The sequence below is a fragment of the Zalophus californianus genome, chromosome 1 (genome assembly GCF_009762305.2).
Source record: "Zalophus californianus isolate mZalCal1 chromosome 1, mZalCal1.pri.v2, whole genome shotgun sequence".
NCBI lineage: Eukaryota > Metazoa > Chordata > Mammalia > Carnivora > Otariidae > Zalophus > Zalophus californianus.
This window is the reverse complement of record NC_045595.1, coordinates 17,005,243-17,021,723: the sequence shown is the minus strand read 5'-3', so window position 1 is coordinate 17,021,723 and position 16,481 is coordinate 17,005,243. Positions and strand designations below refer to the sequence as shown.

The window sequence follows — 16,481 nt, the reverse complement described above, 5'->3', positions numbered from 1 at the left end:
GCAGGGCCAGGGGAGGCCTTGTCTGTGAGAGACTTGCAGGGTGCCTTTCATCAGTCAGCCTCAGGTCAGGGAAGAGCTTAATTATCGGCAAGTCCTGGTCACCTATCTGTGGTTTAAATCACCTCTAGAAAATCCTCCAGGATCAGCAAGAAGGCTCTCATGACCTCCTACCCCAGTCCATTTTTCTTCTTCTGCCACCTTCCCCACCTTCTGGCTAAATGGGTCATTTTCTATTGAGTCTCTGACCTCCCTGAGTCACCCCCTGGGCCTCGTTCTACTCTCTGAGTACTTAGAATGAATCAGGAAGACTCTTTTTTGCTTTGATGGTCTTTTCAGGACCCAAGGACAACCAGAATGCTGTTCCTGAACCTTCTCTTCTCCTGGCTGAGTGTCTTCATCCCTTCAGTCATCCCTCGTGTGACAGCTCTCCTGGTCCCTGGTTTTCTAGGTGCTCTTCTCAGGACATCCTGGGTGGGTCCAGAAGGGGCCTGTGTACTCCAGGTGTGAACCCTGAGGGGACGCTTGCCTCAGGCCCACCCCAGCACTCACAGGGCCAGGGCTGGAGAACCAATGCAGACCCATGTCTGGAAGTTTACAAGTTATCATTCAGGCTAACCATAAGCTCTACTTTGATCTTCATACCTTCCTAATGCCTTGGAAGGCTAAGCTTGCATTTAGGATTCCTAAACTTGGAGTTCTGCCCCAGAATGTGGCGGGGCTAGGGGAGCAGCCTGGCTGCCTGGTCCTGCAGCCTGGTCCCCTTCTCTCTTAGGCCTGCCTCCACCTTCAATGCAAGATACGCCAGGAACACACATGAGGACACCTGAGTCCACGTGGTCCAGCTTTGCCCACAGCCATTGACTTCTGCAACCCCATCCTTCAGGGAGAGGGCTGGGGAAGCAGACTTGGGGGCCATTTGGGCAAGAGATTCTGGGGCTCCAGGTACGGAGAGTGGCCTGGAAGGGGAGAGTATGGAGGATTCTGAGCAGGCATGCCCTTGGCCCTGAGGACCCTTCTTGCCTGGGTCTGAGGGCCTCAATGACTTGCCTTGTCCCCATGACCAGCATTGTGCATCGCTCCATCAAGTCATCCTGAAGTGATCCCCATGCATTCCCTTATGTCATTTTCCTGTCCTGAGGGATGTAACGGCTCTATCTGTTCAGTTGGTTTGAGGGACTTGGTGTGCTGGACTTGTCCATTGCCAAAACCGAGTTTCATGTTTCTAACCTGTTCAGCTTGTTTTGAGCCTCACAGTCCTGTCCTCCAGAAATACAGACGCGCTAACTGCCCGTGTCTCTGCCGCGCGTGTGGCACCATGTTGGCTGAATGTGTGGCCAGCACCCCCAGGCAAGCGCTTCATAAGTCATCGCTCAGCCCGGAGCCTGGCTTTCTCCCCTAGTGTCGGTTCCTCTCTGGCTATGTGGGTCCCACAGTGTAGGGTTAGTGGCACTGAAAGCCAGCTGAGTGGGGTGGTGGCGAACGGAGAGCGTTAACAGCACTCCGTGAACTGAAGCTCCCGCACAAAAGCTCTGCTTCCTGGGTGCTGGCCGCCTTGCCCAGCCCATCACTAGGGCTGTAGGCAGCAGGATGCCCAGGGCAGAGCTTCAGGATGTGGCAGGGCTCACAGCCACCCCCACCCAGGAGTTCCAGCTGGCTCCGGGTCCAACCGCAGGCCAAACTGCCATGTCCTCTACCCCGTGCCTGTCATCTCAGTCCTCCCTCCACATAACCCCATCCTGATGGTCCTTCCAGTGCCTCCAGCCCTGTGCCCACCCTTGTCCTGTGTCTGAGCGGCACTGTCCAGACACTCCCCGCAAGGAAGGAGTGCGGTCAGCTGTGCAGAGTCACCCCGCTCAAAGTCGCCTGCTTCCTCTAGTGGCCCACATCCAGCAACTGATCCAACCAGGGGTAAAAACCCTGGCCACCTCAGCCCAATGCCAGACAATCCCGATGACCCATTTGAGCCGCACGCCTCCCTGTGGGGTCAGCGAAGGCTGCCATTGGGCCTGCATCATGTCTTGACTTCTCGGGCACGTTGCAGACAGGAGCGTGTAGGTGACAGCAGGCTTGATGGGGAAATTCGGAAGGTTGCTGCTTACCCCTTGGATGGCCATGATATTCCTTCGCCGTAACCCTCGATTCCTTAAGCTTTATTGAATTGTGATTAGTAAACTTAATAATAGCTGCCCTCAAGCCAGGTACCAGGCAAGGTGCTCAAGAGCATTACTTGATTTAATTCTTACAACAACCCTCAGATACACGTAGGCATTACTTCTGTTTTTCAAAAGGAGCTACCTGAAGCTCAGCAAAGTTAGTCATCAAGGATGGGAAATTTGGAGCCAGACTGATTTTTCTTTTTATACCCCCACTTCTTTTGATGTTTATTAGTTTGCCAAAACTGCTTTTTTTTTTTTAACTTTGCATTTTTTCTTAAGAAAAAACCTTAACTGGGATGCCTGGCTGGCCCAATTGGAAAAGCATGTGACTTTTGAAATCAGGATCATGAATTTGAGCCCCACAGTGGGCCCAGAGCCTACTTTATTTTTTTTTAAGATTTTTTTTTTAAAGATTTTATTTATTTATCTGACAGAGAGAGACAGCAAGAGAGGGAACACAAGCATGGGGAGTGGGAGAGGGAGAAGCAAGCTTCCCGCCGAGCAGGGAGCCTGATGTGAGACTCGATCCCAGGACTCTGGGATCATGACCTGAGCCGAAGGCAGCCGCTCAATGACTGAGCCACCCAGGCGCCCCCAGAGCCTACTTTAAAAGGAAAGAAAAAGAAAAAGAAAAAACCTTAACTAAGACACATTATTCTCAAGCACACAATTACGATAATGCCCCTCATCTCAATATGATTTTTTAATGTATTTTACTTTTTTTTACCAAGTATATGGACAGAGGGACATACAATGTTCAATAGTATATTTTTGCAAGGTTTTTTTCAGACCAGTATTTTTTTTAATCTCTTAACCTTCTTATATATTCATTCAAATATCTTTATGTTCTTATTAGTCCTTTAGGGAAAGCTATTTTAAAATTTCCATTTAAAAAAAAATCTATGGGCACAGTGCTTATTTTCTGGTTTCTCGGTGAAACAGTTGTCTTCCTCATCATGTTTTCCATGTTTCCCGAGGGGCCCAGGAGAAGTGAGTCCTTGGGTGTTGAAGGAATAATGGAGGATTTACTGAACAGACCAGCAGGGGTGTTAGGTGTATGACAAGTGTCAAGTACAGTGAGAAATCTTCGGAGACCTATCTGAACCTTTCGGCTCTAATCCCCAGGTTTGGGGACTACATTAAGATCCACCAAAAAATTGCTAGAACCGATACAGGAACTCAGCAAAGTCATAGTATATAAAATCAGTGCACAGAAGTCAGATGAATGTCCATACACTAATAATGAAGCAGAAGAAAGAGAAATCAAGGAATCAATCCCATTTATAATTGCACCCAAAACCATAAGATACCAAGGAATAAACCTAACCAAAGAGGTAAAGGATCTGTACTCTGAAAACTATAGAACACTCATGAAAGAAATTCAGGAAGACACAAAGAAATGGAAAAACATTCTACGCTCATGGATGGGAAGAACAAATATTGTTAAAATGTTTATGCTACCCAGAACTATCTACATATTCAGTGCAATCCCTATCAAACTATCTCCAGCATCTTTCACAGAGCTGGAACAAACGATCCTAAAATGTGTATGGAACCAGAAAAGACCCCAAACAGCCAGAGGAGTGTAGAAAAAGAAAAGCAAAGCTGGTGTTTTCACAATCCCGGACTTCAAGCTCTATTAACAAAGCTGTCATCATCAAGACAGTATGGTACCGGCACAAAAACAGACACATAGATCAATGGAACAGAACTGAGAACACAGCAATGGACCCTCATCTCTATGGTCAACTAATCTTCGACAAAGCAGGAAAGAATAGCCAATGGAAAAAAGACAATCTCTTCAACAAATGGTGTTGGGAAAATTGGACAGCCACATGCAGAAGAATGAAACTGGACCATTCTTACACCATACACAAAAATAGACTCAAAATGGATGAAAGACCTAAATATGAGACAGGAATCCATCAAAATCGTAGAGGAGAACACAGCAGCAACCTCTTTGACCTTGACTGCAGCTACTTCTTGCTAGACATGTCTCCAAAGGCAAGGGAAAAAAAAACAAAGATGAACTATTGGCACTTCATCAGGATAAAAAGCTTTTGCACAGCAAAGGAAACAGTCAACAAAACTATAAGAGAACCAATAGAATGGGAGAAGATATTTACAAATGACTTAGCAGATAAAGGGCTAGTATCCAAAATCTATAAAGAACTTATTGAACTCAACACCCAAAAAACAAGAAAGTCCAGTCAAGAAATGGGCAGAAGACATGAACAGACATTTCTCCAAAGAAGACATACAAATGGCCAACAGACAAGAAAAAGTTCTCAACATCACTCGGCATCAGGGAAATACAAATGAAAACCACAATGAGATACCACCACCTCACACCAGTCAGAATGGCTAAAATTAACAAGTCAGGAAACAACAGATGTTGGCGAGGATGTGGAGAAAGGGGAACCCTCCTACACTGTTGGTGGGAATGCAAGCTGGTGCAACCCCTCTGGAAAACAGTATGGAGGTTCCTCAAACAGTTAAATAGAGAACTACCCTACAACCCAGCAATTGCACTACGGGGTATTTATCCGAAGGATACAAACAGTGATTCGAAGGGGTGCATGCACCCCCATGTTTGTAACAGCAATGTCCACAATAGCCAAACTGTGGAAAGAGCCCAGATGTCCACTGACACATGAGTGGATAAAGAAGATGTGGTATATATATATACAATGGAATATGACTCGGTCGTCGAAAAGAATGAGATCTTGCCATTTGCACCGACGTGGCTAGAACTAGAGGGTATTATGCTAAGCAAAATAAGTCAGAGAAAGACAAATATCATATGATTTCACTCATATGTAGAATTTAAGTGTTTTTTTTTTGTTTTTTTTTTTGAGAGAGAGGGAGAGAATGAAAGAGAGAAACAGACAGCACAAGATGGGGGAGGGTCAGAGGGAGAAGCAGACTCTCCGCTGAGCAGGGAGCCCGATGCGGGACCCGATCCCGGGACTCCAGGATCATGACCTGAGCCGAAGGCAGTTGCTTAACCAACTGAGCCACCCAGGTGCCCTCATATGTAGAATTTAAGAAACAAAACAGATGAACACAGGGGAAGGGAAGGAAAAATAAAATAAGAACAGAGAGGGAGGGGTGCCTGGGTGGCACAGTTGTTAAGCGTCTGCCTTCAGCTCAAGTCGTGATCACGGGGTCCTGGGATCGAGCCCCGCATTAGGTTCCCTGCTCCATGGGGAGCCTGCTTCTCCCTCTCCCACTCCCCCTGCTTATGTTCCCTCTCTCGCTATGTCTCTCTCTGTCAAATAGAGAAATAAAATCTTAAAAAAAAAAAGTAGAGAGGGAGGCAAACCACAAGAGAGTCTTAACTCTAGGAAAAAAACAGAGTTGCTGGAGGGGAGGGGGTGGGGGGATGGAGTAAGTGGGTGATGGTCATGAAGGAGGGCACGTGATGGAATGAGCGCTGGGGGTTATATGCAACTGATGAATCACTAAATTCTACCCCTGAAACTAGTAATACAGTATATGTTACCAAATTGAATTTAAATTAAAAAATAAAAAAAAAATCCTGTACACGATGAGGGTCGAGTGGGGCAGGGTTCCCAGTGGGGGGGTCAGGGCTGTGAGGTGTAGGAGCAAGGAAGGGGCTGTTCTTTCGCCCACACCCGGCAGAGAGCCCTCAACACTGGCAGGAATTATTGCAAAACCAGAAATCCAAGCCACTGTAGGCTCAGAGCCCTGGGGTTCACCGTGGTGAGGAGACCTGGAGGCAAAGAGGAGCATGCTGCAAAGGACACTGAGAAGGAGCAGCAGGGGGGGAAATAGCAAGACAACCAGGCAAAGGAGCCCAAGAACCTGAGTCAGGGAGTGACGGGCTGTGTGAAGGGCTGCTGATGCTCCGTAAGATAGGGAGCGTTGAGACCGGTCGCGGGTGAGCCACCTGGGCGTCCTGGATGACCTTGACTCAAGCAGGTCCCAGGGAGTGGTGCAGATGGGAGCGTGATTAGAGGGGACAAAGGACAGAGTGTCTCCACAAACACATTTTTTTTTAAGGTCTCTTCATCTTTAAAATTCACATCCAATTTGCATTTGACTTCATTTATTATATGGCTCTGTTTATGTCAATTTTAAAGGATTGATTTTCACAGTGCTTACACGTTAAATTCTTAACTTCTCCTCCAATTAAATATTCAAGTAAAACCGATGCTCATGTTGTCCCCTGGCCTCCTGAAGTCCTGTCTCCCTGAGGTATATGTGCCCAGGCCTTCCTGAAGGGACGGGTGAGCCCAGAGAGACCCTGGGATTACCCAGTCAAGGCCCCCCTTATTGCTCGAGGAACCGTCTGGGCCCCCAGGGGAGGGAGGCCACCCTGGGCGGAGTTGGGGGTGTGTAGATCTCGGGGCCCGTGGGTGCTCAGCCTCTCTGGGGCTGGCCAATCTGACGGCTCCCTCATTAGAGACCAGAGTGATGATTACTTTCAGCTGCGCAGTTGCTGGCCAGGGTGGCAGCGCTCTGTGATGGGGACCGCCTGGCACCAGAGTGTGGGACTCAAGGGGCGGCTGACAGGGAAATCAGAGCAGCCCTCCGGCCCCTGGCTCCGGTTTGCCACTGGTGACATGGAAAAGTATCAGGGCTCAAAACTCTGGACAAGGGGCTTTTATTCTCAGGGCTATGTTGTCATTGGCTTGCAAAGCCCTGGAGACATGAACAAAAGCCAAGGGGGCCCTGCCAGATCTCTTACCCTCCAAGCCCTGTGTGCCCTGCGTGAGCGCAGGGGGCCCCAGCCCCGCTTGTGGTGGGTGCCTGGTATCCGGCTCCATCCAGGTCTGCCTGAGGCCGGAGCTCCAGAGCCCCAGGGACAGCTCCTTCCCCTGCCCCGAGTTCCTGAGCCACCTGCAGGCTGGCCCAGGGGATCCCTGAGGCGGCCTGTCTTGCAGGGGAATCCCAGAATCCCAGAATGTCAGCATGGGAGGAAGCAGCGGACACCTAACCCCAGCCTCCGCTGAAATTTACAGGGGCAGAAACCGAGGCCCAGAGAGAGAGACCGTGACTTGCCCAGGGTCACTCGGTGAGGGAAGGCGCGAGCTGGGACTAGAAGAAGGCCTTGCCCTCCAGAAAGGCACCAAGGCTGATGTCTTCCCACCACTGGTTAGTTTTGCCTGCTGTAGAATTGCTTACAAATGGAATCCGATAGTACGTGCTCTTTTGGATGAGACTTCTTTCTCTCAGCATAATGGCTTCGGGTGTTGACGGTACCAGTATTTTGTTCTTCTTATTGCTGAGTATATTCCACAGTTTATCTATTCACCAACTGATGGGCATTTGGTTTGTTTCCAGCCTCTGGCTCTCACAAAGGAAGCTGTTATGAACATTTATGTACAAGTCTTATTTTTATAAAAAAATTTTGTCATGGAAAAGATAGAGAATAATGTGGCAAACACATTTTTTAATCAAGCGTACACATCTCATTACATTTGCTTCCCTTTTTTCTTTTAAGAAGAAAATACACAAATAGTGAAGGCCCCTGATATTTGCCTCCTCTTGCTCCTTCCCCAGACACAACCACCATCCAGATTTTAGCTTTCATTCCTGCGTACATGGTTGGCAGTTTTACTAGGTACAGTCATTCATTCTGTTCAACAGATATTGAGCACCTACTAGCCCCTGGTGGTGCAGTCATGAACCTGACAGGCAAAAACCCCTGCCTTTGGGAGACATTTACTAATTAAAGTAAATTAGTAAATTAGAAACATTTACTAATTAAAATAAATTAGACTTCCCTATCAGGTAGCGGTAAGTGCTGGGGAGAAAAATCAAGAGAAGGGAGACAGAGTGAGGAGGTGGGGGAGTGTCTTGAAATTTTAAATCGGGTCCTTAGAGCAGACTTCACCAGTTTCTATGGCTGTGTAAGAACCCCAAACCCCAGACAAGTGGCTTATGCCCAGGAATCCTATACCACCTCTCCGGGCTTCTGTGGGTCAGGAATTTGGGAGCATCTCAGCTGGGTGGCTCTGACTTGGGGTGTCTTATGAGGTTGCAGTCAGAGGGTGGGTGGGCTGGGACCATCACCTTGAGAGCTCCTTCACTCACACATCTGGTGCCTGGCCTGGGTGAGAGCCGGGCAGTTGCAGGCTGGCCCAGACGGGGGCTCTTTGGGCATCTCGGTCTCTCTGTGGGCTCTCCTCTTGCTCCCTCCAGCAGTCAGGGCTCTGGAAGCATGTGAGTGGGAGAGAGCCAGGAGGAAACAGAATTGCCTTATTGGAGCCAGGTTTAGAAATCAGGGTCACTCCTGCCATCACCTTGGTCAAGGCCATTACAGAACTCTATCTGGGCTCAAGGGACGGAAACACAGACATCACCCCCGCCCCCCTATGGAGTGTCAGCATCACGTAAGATCACGTGAAATGGGATCCATACTGGTGTGTGAGAGCTCCCGTCTGCCCCAGAAGTGAGCAGGTGTATGAGGCCTGAAGGAGGTGAGGGGCAACCAAATGCAGATCATACTCCTGAGGGAAGGGCATTCCAGGCCAAGGGAACCAGCAAAAGTTGGAGGTAACTATGTGGCATGTTCAAGAACCAGCAAGAAGGCCAGTGGGGTGGAGGGCAGTGAGTGATGAGGATGGTCGGAGAGGCGAGGTCAGAAATGTAACCTGGGCCTTTAGGTCACTGCAGGGGCCCCAGCTCTTCTCAGAATGTGAGGGGACCCATAGAGGGATTTGTAGCAGAGGGGTGCTATGGTCTGACTTGGGTTTTTTTTGTTGTTGTTGTTGTTGTTGGTTTTTTTTTTTTTTTAATTAATATATCACTGCTTTAGTGACATGCTGGTCCCACCAGAAAATAATCCCAATGATCCTTTGTCAGGAGCATGCTCAGGTTTACCAGCCAACTCTTATTTCTAAACCTTTGTGTGTACACGTGTGTCTTTTTTTTTTTTTTTTAAGATTTTATCTATTTGAGAGAGAGAGAGAGAGCACAAGCGGGGAAGAGGACCTGTATTTGGTTTATATAGCTGGAAGATGTGCTTTCTAGAAGGTTGCAGAAGTTGCAGGAGGAGGGTTCTTACCTGGCTTCCCTAAAAGCTGAGCTGAGATGAGGTCACTTACTGGGAGGGGCCCCCCGGAGCAGGGAGAGACAGAAGTGGGGGAGCCTGGGCAGGGCTGTGTGGTCAAGGGGCAGGAGTCTGCTGGGAAAAGCATGCAGAGTGCCCCATCCCCAGAAGTGCGCACCTGCAGGATAGGGGACTAGAACCTTTTTCTATTGGTTTCCATCCCCACTGGTTGAAGATCAGCCAGGGAGTGCACATTGTCTGCACCCCTGAGCCCTCTGCTGAGCCTGCCCTTCTTGAAATCGGAGGAGACTCAGGGCACATGAGACTCTGTTTTGGGTGAGAGGCTAAGCACACAGAGGGAGGTCCTGTGGCCACCGAGATGAAGGTGGAGGCCTCGGGGGCCATGCTGGCCAGGAGATGGGAGTGATGCCCTGAGTGTGGCTTCAGAGGGCATGGAAGCCAGGGATACAGCCGCATTAGAGGGGGTGGGGCAGGAGGGCAGCAGGGGCTGAACCAGGCCTGGCAGTGAGGACCAGGAGAGGAGAAACCCTAAAACGCCATGCTGGAGGAGTGACACGAGGGGACAGGCGCCAGGGTCCTGGGATCCAGCCCCCACATCAGGCTCTCTGCTCAGCGGGGAGCCTGCTTCTCCCTCTCTTCCTCATTCATTCATTCATTCATCCCATTTATTTAGCACCTACTGTATCACCAGCCCTCTTCTAGGTCCTTCATTAACAAAGAGACAAAATCCCTGTCCCCCCCCCCCCGGCCCCCCAGCCTACGTTCCAGTGAGGAGGGGCCCTGGGTAAGGCAGTGAAAGGCAAGCGGAGGGAGCAGGATTGGGCAGAGGCAGGTGGACACGGACAAGTGCAACAAAGCCACGGTGGGGAGTTCTGGAGCAAGTATGGCAAGTATGGTCTGTCGGGGTGTCCCACGGGTGGGGGGGAGGACAGGCCGCTGCAGCCGTTGTTCCCCCAGCAAGAGTGTGACTTGGGGGAGGCTCTGGGCAGCCCCCGCGGACCCCCGCGGATGTGAGCGCTGGAGGCTGTCTGGTGATGGCTCTTCCTGCAGATCTTTCTGGAAAGGGGGTCTGGCACACGGGCTGCGCTCAGGGAAGGCCGGGTGGAGCAGAGACTTGAAGGAGTTAGGGACGCGTAGCTGAGACACGTAGAGAATGAGCCCTACAGACTGGGGACAGAGAAGCCCAGGCCCTGGGTAAGCTTGCCTCTGAGGCCTCCAGAAGCACGGTGGGGCTGGAGTGAGTGAGCAGCGTGAGAGGAGGTCAGGGGAGTGGTGGGGCCGCTCTGAGGTCATGTGAGAACGAGGGGCGCAATGGCGGGGTGTGGGGGGGCGGCTAAGGCAGCGAGGACTTTACGGAGGGAGGGCGATTCCGGGACAGGAGAGCCCATGACGAGTCCACCGCCAAGCTCCCAGGGAGGAGGACTGTCATCCCGCGGGCACCCTGGAAATGCTCCGGAATGCGACGGTTTCGGGATCGCGCCGGGCTGGCGCGCCCTGCATCTTTAAGCAGTGTCTGCTGCCCTCTGGTGGACTTGCAGGAGATTGCCCAAGCCCACTTGCAGCTTCGTTTTTGCCGGCAGTCTATGGGTCCTGTGGGTTCACCTTCAACTCGGGGCTATAAAAACTCTCGGCACGGGATCGTGGAAGCGTCAGGCAGCACTTGGCAGAAACAACTCATCAACGTAGACACAGGAAGGCAAGGGAAACTACGGTGTGGTTGCAACAGTATTTGGAGTGGAACTGGGGCAGGGCTGTGTGATGTTTTCTACCAAGGGTGGTCAGAGACAGAGAAGTGGGGCTGAAGGATGCTTTTAGGGCTGGAAGCTGTAGAGCAGTCACTGTTCCCAGGAGGAGAACAAGGTGAAAACACGAGCCGTGCTTGCCAGAGAGCTCTGAACTCCAGGGCAGACATGAGATCATGCTGGGAAGGGAAGGGAACCGGGCTCGCAAAGTCTCAACTCATGGAAAGAAAATGGACATTTGAAGGCCCAGCAGAGTCACCAGAAACAGAAAAAATGGCTTCTTCCTTCTTCTGCCTTCCAGTCTCCTTCCAGTGTCTCCCTGACAGAACTAACAAGAGGCCAGCTGGCAAAGGAGTCTGGAAGGGGTAGTTTGCAGGCTTCTTGACCCCTTCTTATAGAGGAGGGCACTTCAGCCCGGGCAGTACCAATTTCCTAAGTGTGTGTGTGTGTGTGTGTGTGTGTGTGTGTGTGTGTGTGTGTGTGTGTGTGTGTGTTTAAAGATTTATTTATTTATTTGACAGAGAGAGACACAGCCAGAGAGGGAACACAAGCAGGGGGAGTGGGAGAGGGAGAAGCAGGCTTCCTGCTGAGCAGGGAGCCGGATGTGGGGCTCGATCCCAGGACCCTGGGATCATGACCTGAGCCTAAGGCAGACGCTTAACGACTGAGCCACCCAGGTGCCCCAAAATTTCCTAATTGTTATGTAAGATCCCCTTCTCCCTTTTGTTACTCCAGTCCTTCCCACACCCTTTGACCCAATTTTCTGCATCAAATCCTTCTTTTTGAATTTTCCAGATTTGTGTTGGTTTGTTCAATATGTGCATAAACTATGACTGGGAGCAAATGCAGCTATCTGGGGACCTGAGGCTTATACGATAGGAGAGAGGCATTCTCATTAAGAAAAGGAATAGAGGGGCACCTGGGTTGCTCAGTTGGTTAGGCGTCCAACTCTTGATCTCAGCTCAGGTCTTGATCTCAGGGTCCTGAGTTCAAGTCCTGTGTTGGGCTCCATGCTGGGTGTGGAGCCTCCTGGAAAGAAGAAAGAAGGAAAGGAAAGGAGAGGAGAGGAAAGGAAAGGAAAAAGAAAGAAAGAAAGAGGAAGGAAAACAACATTATGCATAAAAAATGAGCTTTAGGGGCGCCTGGGTGGCTCAGATGGTTGAGCATCTGCCTTCAGCTCCAGTCATGATCTTCATTCAAGTCCTGGGATCAAGCCCCACATTGGGCTCCCTGCTTGCCTGCTTCTCCCTCTCCCTCTGCCTCTCCCCCTGCTTGTCCTCTCTCTCTCTCTCTCTCAAATGAATAAAATCTTTTTTTAAAAAATGAGCTTTATAAGCTTCATGTAAATTCACCTTTCCTATGACCTGACGATTTCACTCCAGATACTTCCCTGGACAAAGTCTTGCACATGTGTATGAGGAACCAAAAGACATGATTTGAGTATGTCCACAGAGGTATTCTTTGTCAAAGGAAAAAGCTGGAACTAACCCATCACTATTGATAGGAAAATGGACAAATACAAGAAGAGTCAACATTTTATATTAAAAAGATACCTATTCTCAGGGCGCCTGGGTGACTCAGTCGTTAAGCATCTGCCTTCGGCTCAGGTCATGATCCCAGGGTCCTGGGATGGAGCCCTGCATCAGGCTTCCCGCTCGGTCGGGAGCCTGCTTCTCCCTCTCCCACTCCCCCTGCTTGTGTTCCCTCTCTCACTGTCGAAAAATAAATAAAATCTTTTTTTAAAAAAAAGATACCTATTCTCCTTGAACTGTATCTAACAATTCAATACGATACCAATCAAATTTCAGCGAGGTTAAATAGAACATACTACTTCCAAAATTGATGTGTATCCCTTCACACCAAACACAAAAATCAGTTACAGATGGCTTAAAGACTTAAACATGAAAAGAAAAACTTTACAACTTTTGGAGAAAATCTAAAATATCTTTATGAACTTTGGGGTAAGGAAGACTTTCTTAAAAGAAGACTCAACATGCTCAAACAAAGCAAAGAAAAAGGAAAAGTTTGCTAAATTCTGGTTCATTTAGATAATCCACAGACTTCTACTTCCATCCAAAGTGGAGTAGAAAGGTCTAGATTAACTTTCTTGCTTAAAAACAAAAGGAAAAGATGATGTATATAAATATAGGCAACAGCAACTTGAAAGACATTGGACATCAGGCAACAAAGGGTAGTGATCCTTGAGAAATGGGCAAAGAACAAGGTGACTCCTGTGATTGTCCAAGCTGACTGCCTTGTTTCCAGATAGAGAGGAGGAACTATGGTGAAATACTCCCTGAGTTGAAAAGATGGAACTAAGAGCCTGGGGAGACTGAGGCTGCCTGAGTTCATAGACAGGACAGAGTACTAGCAAAGAGAGAGAATTTCACAGAGAGAGATCCCCAAGACCTGCAGGGGATCACCCTCAAGTATTCAGTGTGTGAGGACCTGCCCAGGATGGGGAAAGAAGCATCACAAAGAAGAAAAGGATTAAACATGCTGGGAATAGAAGGGAACTTCCTCAACCTGATACAAGGCATCCATGAAAAACCCAGGTTAACATCATACTCAGAGCTGAAAGATCGGATGCTTTCCCACTAAGAGCAGGAACAAAACAAAGATGTCTGCCCTCACCTCTCCCATTCCACATCATAATGGAGGTTCTAGCTAGGGCATTTAGGCAAGAAAATGAAATAAGAGGCATCCAGATCGGAAAGGAAGAAGTAAAACTATCTCTGTTTGTACATGACAAGATCTTATATATAGAAAATCCTAAAGAACCCACTAAAAAAAAAAAAAAACCCCGTAGAATAAACACGTTCAGCAAGGTTGCAGGATACCAACTGAATATATACAATCCATTGTATTTTTACCCATTTGCAATGAACGACGTGAAAAATGATGAAAAAAAATTCCATTCATGATAGCACAGCAAAGGAAAAAAAAAAAAAAAAAGACAAGGGAGTAAATTTAACCAAAGTGCAAAACTTACATTCCAAAAGCTACAAAATATTGTTGAAGGAAATTAAAGATCCAATAGATGTAAAAATATCCAATGTTCATGAACTGGAAAACCTAACATTGTTAAGATGGCAATACTCTTCAAATTGATCTATACATTCAACACAGTCCCTATCAGAATCCCAGCTGAAGTGATCCTTACCTCACACCATGTACAAAAATGAACTCAAAACAGATCAATGACCTAACTATAAGAGCTAAACCTATAAAATTCTTAGAAGACAACACAAGGGTAAATGTCCATGACCTGGGATTTTGCCATGGATTCTTAGATGACACCAAAAGCCCAAGCAAACAAGGAAAGAAGCTAGATTGGATTTCACTGAAGCTAAAAACTTTTTTGCTTCAAAAGACACCATTAAGAAAGTGAAAAGACAGCCCATAGTTACAGAAAAATACAAACATTCATTCCTTCAAAATGAGCATGTAGCAGGGGCTGAGGAATGAGAGTGAGTAAGCCAGACAAAAACCCCCTCTTCTGTCTTCTAGTGTGAGGATTCAAAAAGGACATTAAGAAAGGAACAATTAGCTCAGACTCTAACCCTGGCTGTTTATCATCAACACTGTGACCAGAAACAGTATTTCCCTCAAGGACATGTTGCAGCTGCAGTCTGATAACAACCCATTTCTTTGAGGACTCCTGCTTTCTTACTGAGAAACTATTTGCTAAAGTTTCTGAAGTTGAAACTGAAATCCTGTCATTTCCTTCCAGGCAACAACCACCAGGAATTCGTCTATTGTTGAAAAGTTCTGTTTATTATTCATTGCTGTGAAAGAGAATGCACACCATGGGAAATCATGGGGTGTATCATTAAGAGTGTTAGAACAGGGGCGCCTGGGTGGCATCTGCCTTCAGCTCAGGTCATGATCCTAGGGTCCTGGGATCGAGCCCCGCATCGGGCTCCCTGCTCGGAGGGAAGCCTGCTTCTCCCTCTCCCACTCCCCCTGCTTGTGTTCCCTCTCTCGCTGTGTCTCTCTCTGTCAAATAAATAAAATCTAAAAAAAATAAATAAACCTTTTTTTTTAAAGATTTTATTTATCTGAGAGACAGTGTGCGCGAGAGCATGAGCATGGGGTGGGGGATGAGCGGAGCAGAGAAGCAGGCTCCCTGCTGAGCAGGGAGAAGATGTGGGGCTCAATCCCAGGACCCTGGGATCATGACCTGAGCCGAAGGCAGACGCTTAACCAACTGAGCCACCTAGGCATCCCCAAAAACTTTTTTTATTGAAGTATAAACATACGTTATAATAGTTTCAGGTGTACAATATAATGATTCACCATGCTATACATTTCTCAGTGCTTATCAAGGTAAGTGTACTCTCCCTTCTGCCTCTTTGCATCCAAGAGAGCAAGATGGGTCACCAGCAGTTCTACTGGAGCCATCTGAGGAAAGATGGCCAGGGTTCTTGCCACATCTGCTCAAACAAACAAGGTCTGATCTAGAAATAAGGCTTCAATATTTGCTGCCAGTGTTTCCGTCAATATGCGAAGGATATAGGCTTCATTAAGTTGGATTAAGTGAACTTCCTTGAATGGGTCATCCAAGATACCTACCTTAATGCCAACTCATTGTACATAAGATAAAGATATTTCAATTATTAGTGTTTTAATGTGGAAAAAAAAAAGGATAAGTGTATTCTTAATCCCCTTTATTTTACCCACCACCCCCGCCCCCCGGCCCCACCTCCGCATTCCACATCTATCTTAACCTGGTGGTATGCACTGGAAACCTTGGTCCTCTTTACAGTCCAGGCCAGATATTGATCCCTCACACACAGCTATGCTCTGCTTCCAGCCTATCAACAAAACACCACTTCGTTTAAATTTTACCTGAACTCCATCCTTTCCCAAATCCTAAAACAACTCCCTTTCCTTTTCTTAGTAACAGGTCTCAGGACTCTATTGGTATGCTACCTCTATGCTTGCAATGAGTCAATAAAGGTGATTTTGTTGAATTATAGGATTGTCCCTGGTGCTCTGAGGCTCATCGGGCTACAACAGAACTATATATAGTAAGTTAGATATAAATGCTATGGAAAAAAGAAAGCAGGGGAAAAGGGTAAGTGTTGGGGAAAGAACAGTTTGCAACTTAAACAGGATGGTCAGGGCGCCTGGGTGGCTTGATTGGTTGGGCAACTGCCTTCGGCTCAAGTCATGAGCCTGGGGTCCTGGGATCGAGTCCCACATCGGGCTCCTCTGCTTCAGCAGGGAGCTTGCTTTTCCCTCCGCCCGCCACTCCCCCTGCTTGTGCTCTCTCTCTGTCAAATAAATAAAATCTTAAAAACAAACACAAAAACAATTTAAACAAGATGGTCAGGGAAGGCCTCGAAGATTAGTGATAGCTGAGCAAAGACCGGAAAAAGTGGTTTTTTTTTTTTAAATCTTCTGAGTATCTGGGAAAACAGCATTCCAGGAGGGAGGAACGGTTGGTGCAAAAGTCCGGAGTAGGAGCATGCAAGGTGTGTTCCAACCACATTTTCATAGTGCGCTGACCTTGACAACCTCTTTAATTCTGAACCT

The 16,481-nt window shown here is 47.9% G+C and overlaps 1 pseudogene; it reads left to right on the top strand.

Moving 5' to 3' along the window:
* The first annotated feature begins 15,230 nt into the window (after positions 1-15,230).
* On the top strand, positions 15,231-15,479 carry LOC113918643 (annotated as a pseudogene).
* The last annotated feature ends 1,002 nt before the right edge of the window (positions 15,480-16,481 follow it).